We start from the raw sequence: 4491 nt of genomic DNA on the forward strand, positions 1-4491 counted from the left end.
CTGTGTGTCAACTTGGTTTATATAAGTGCAGGAAGACAGACACACCAATTTCTCATCTGGGAAGTTGCATAATCAGTAGCTACCTGTAGGTTCTTGTATCCTATAAATGATTAGAAAATTATCAGGTCTGTTTTTTAGTACTTTATCCCCTAAACCTCCTTGTAATTTTTGCAAACTCCCTTCTGTGGTTATTCCAGAATGATCTCCCCATTCACTTAGTAGGGGAAATTGCTTGATACATTCCAAACTCCCAATGACCTTTTTCAAGCTACAAGTATTAACTGGGGCTTAGAAAAAGAAACCAGGTGGAACTACATCTCTTTCCAAATTCTAGAAGTTTTTATCTGGCTAAACGTAAAGAATGCCAACATGTAATTTCTAAGTCGGCTTTATCCCAAGAACGTTTTTCTTGCCATAAGTACTTTGACCTTTCCACACCCATCTAGGAAGCTCAATAACTACACATATTCCCTGGGGCACATCTTTTGGAATCATTGTTCACAGAATAGGCAAAGGGTGAAGGCTCATAAATTTAGATTAGCCTTTTAAAGCAGTTGCTGTCAGCCTCTCAGAGATTACTCACCATTTTCTGGAGATTTTGGTGCTTCCTTCTGCTGCCTGCTGTGCAATATTTACTTTCTGTCATGGTGAGAGTTATGGAAATGTGGGCTATGATCTGTAAGTGTCTCCTTGGCTTTCCAGTGAAAATCCCATGTGTGGTTATCTGTAAAACCCACACAATCTGTGGAAGGTGGTAGAGTTTTGGCAATCTCTGTTCTCATATATTTAGAGTTAATTTTTTAAACATTTTTTTCCCTCTTCTTTAGCATTTCTGGATTTTCTGTTTATTATTTATTCTTAATTGCCCACATTTGTTGATCTGGGAGAGAGAGGGAAAGCTAGACTTTGAAAGTCTGGAAACTGGTGAAATCCTCTTGGTCAAGCTCACAAATAAAATTCCAGGGATGGGAAGCTCCCTTGGCATTGCACATTTGGAAAAATACCACAGCTCTGGAGGAAAATCCTCAATTTCTGGTACACAGGTGACGGAAGACAATGAGGGCAACAAAGACTACTGGAAGTCTTTGGTTGGCCGTTAGTGGCTCATTAATCCCATCCAAGAGTTTAGACAAGTCATTCTCAAAGTGGTGTACAAATTAGGAACAGTAGAGTTGAGGATAAGTAACAACTTGTAATTATTTTATTTCTTTAACTCTCTGTATATAGAGCTGAAGAAATAAGAGAATTTGGGGGATGGTAAATATTATGTTCTCATTTTCAAGACTGTACAAGATATGAAAATTAGCATGTCACGATGGCAGCTAGATTTATCATTTATACTTCATAATGTATATAAATATTGAATTACTATGTTATACTCCTTTTTTTAAATTTTTTTTTCATTTTTTTAAACTTATTTTCAACATAACAGTATTCATTGTTTTTATACCACACCCAGTGCTCCATGCAATCTGTGCCCTCTCTAATACCCACCACCTGGTTCCCCCAACCTCCCACCCCCCCACCTCTTCAAACCCTTCAGATTGTTTTTCAGAGTCTAGAGTCTCTCATTGTTCACCTCCCCTTCCAATTTCCCCCAACTCCCTTCTCCTAACTCCCCATGTCCTCCATGCTATTTGTAATGTTCCACAAATAAGTGAATACTCCTTAAACTAATATATTATTGTCAACTACACATTAATAAAAATATCAACATGTCAACAGCATTAGCACAAAAGAGTAATTGGAGGCCTTCTGTAATGGTGAAGAGAATACTATAGTAGATGGGAAGCTGTTTATTTCCAATAACTCTAAAGAGAAAATGTAACACTTCCTTGTCAAAACTCACTTTCCCTACTACACATTTTATGTTTCTGGTTCCAAACCTCATTTCTGTATGAACCTGTGATTTCTGTAGACCAGATACATCTGAAATTCAATGTATTTCCCTGTGAGTTGGAGTTAGTTACACTGCTTTTGTGGGCACTTGAATATACCAGAACACACATGCAGTTCCTAGAGCCTGCCTTCCATCTTCCATTTTCCACAGGCACGAGGCTCAACAACTGGCAACTCTGATTTCAAAGCAAGAGGCTTTTCTGAGATAAGGTTGATCCATTAAAAAAAAAAAAAAAGGCAATAAGCCACGCTTCCTATGCCCCATTCTGCTCTGCTGGCTCCAAATGAGCTCCTGTCCAAGTCCAAAATGGCCACCATTCAGCAGTTGGTAAGAAGATGGCGCTTAGTGGAGAGCAAAGGCTTTGAAGGAAGTAGGAGTGGGAATGGCTCTACAAAAACTGGGTGCAATGGTCAAACCAGATTGTGTCATCTCTTTTGATGGCAAACAACTCACCATAAACACTAGAGCACTTTTAAAATAGCATCGTTTTCATGTAATCTGGAAGGGAAATTTGAAGAAACTTCAGCTGATGGCAGAAAAACTCAGACTGTCTACAACTTCACAAATGGTGCATTGGTTCAATATCAGGAATGGAATGGGAAGGAAAGCACAATAACACGAAAATTGGAAAATGGGAAATTAGTAGTGGAACGTGTCATGAACAATGTCACCTATACTCAGATCTAAGAACAAGCAGAGTGAAAATTCCATCATCCTTTTGGACAGGAATTAGGTGTGAGGATGAATGAGCTCAGTTCAGTGAGCAAATCTCTATACTGCTTTTTCCCCTTTACTATGTCCAATTATTTTTATAACAAACATTTTACATGCAACTATTTCAAATTGTTGATTTAATTAGGATCATCCCTTTGGTTAGGAAATAAATGTGTTTGTGCTAAAAAAGAAAAGAAAAAAAAGAAAAAAAAAGCCTCCTGAAGTCTTATCATCCTTCAAGGTCCAGTCCATTCATTAGTGCAGTTAAAAGCAGTTCATTTAACCTTGATACTAAGGTTTGTAGAGAAGTTGTCCCAGATTGGGTTTGTCTCGGTCTCCAGACTCAGAGCATTAATGGCTTCCTCAGTTGAAGTGACTACTCAGTTCAACTTTGGCCATGTGTTGAGGGGTGTGTGTGTGTGTGTGTGTGTGTGTGTGTGTGTATGCCTCTGTGTGTGTGCATATTTATTTACATACTTATGTGTGTGTATTGTGTGTGCATGTGTGTGTGTATGTGCATTGCACATCACTAGAAATAGTTAAAACTGTCCCAAACCACCTCTCCATAAGCCAGGAACACTTAAAAGTGTAGCATCTCTTGAGGAATGTTGCTGATTGTCTTTCTGAGTACATACAAGCTTAAATCTGCAAGGAGTCTGTGCTTGCCTGTGGTTGTGGGCTTGGGCTCCAGAGCCGGACTGCCTGGAATCAAATACCTGCTCCATAACTGACTTGTGATATGTCCTGGGGGAAATGGCTTAACCACTCACTTCCTCACTTCCCTTATTGTGAGGACTAATTGAAAGAATCAGTTAATAATTATAAAGTACCTGGAACAGTGTGCAGCACATAGTAAGTGCTCAAGTATAAGCTGACAGTATTATTTTTACTGAGAAATATCAGGAAGTTGATGTGGGCAGCCAGCCATTAAGAGTTAAAGCTGAAACTGGACAAGTGTAACTAAGGGAAATGTCATATATTCCACTAGGCAGGAACCATCACCAGATGTGACCAGGTAATAGAAAATGCCAACATTTATGGAACTTCCCTAAGGTCAAAGGAAAAAAGAAGGAAGAAGAGATAAGGACTTCAAAAAAATTAAAAAAAAATTTTTTTTTAGAGACAGAGTGTGTATGGGGGATGGAGAGGCAGAGGGACAGGAGAGAGAGAATCTCAAGCAGACTCCCTGCTGAGAGTAGAGCCAGAGGTGGGGCTCCATCCCAGGACCCTGAGATCATGACCTGAGCCAAAAGCAAGAGTTGGACACTTAACTGACTGAGCCACACTCATGCCCTCTGAGATAAAGACTTTTTTTTTTAACAAGATGAAGCTGAGGGGTACCTTGCTTAGTCAGTTAAGTGCCCATCTCTTGATTTTGGTTCAGGTCATGATCCCAGGACTCAAGCCCCACATCAGGCTTCCTGCTCACTGGGGAGTCTGCTTTCTCTCTCTCCCTTTTCTCTCCCTAGTGCTCATTCTTTCTCTCTCTCTCTCTCAAATAAATAAATAAAATACATTAAAAAACCCAACAAGATTAAGCTGTAGTGGGCTGAAGAACTTGCTTTTCTGCAGTGGATGGAGTTTGTTATTTAAGCTGTTTTATTTCAAGTGTCAGCTAGTGTAAATAAAACAGGTGGCTGACTATAAGAATATAGAGATGACTTGTGGAACCCAAAGACAGGGACACAGGTGGGCCTCAGGAAAGACTGGTGCAAGAAATATGAAAAGCTCTCCATTTCTTGGTTAGTTCTGTGCTTTTATTCAGGAGTCTTACACTGCAGAACTTACTCCGTTCCTCAGTTGACTTGATGGATGGAAGGTTCACCAGCAGCTTCCAAGTCCATGTGTTACTATTCTGCCATATGCTGACTCTCACT

At 39.7% G+C, this 4491-nt stretch overlaps 1 pseudogene; it reads left to right on the top strand.

Annotated features, from left to right (window-relative positions):
• The first annotated feature begins 2206 nt into the window (after positions 1 to 2206).
• LOC111155355 lies at positions 2207 to 2602 on the top strand (annotated as a pseudogene).
• Positions 2603 to 4491: the final 1889 nt, after the last annotated feature.

The sequence above is a fragment of the Enhydra lutris genome, unplaced genomic scaffold, assembly GCF_002288905.1.
Source record: "Enhydra lutris kenyoni isolate GAN:26980312 unplaced genomic scaffold, ASM228890v2 scaffoldscaffold41, whole genome shotgun sequence".
Lineage (NCBI taxonomy): Eukaryota > Metazoa > Chordata > Mammalia > Carnivora > Mustelidae > Enhydra > Enhydra lutris.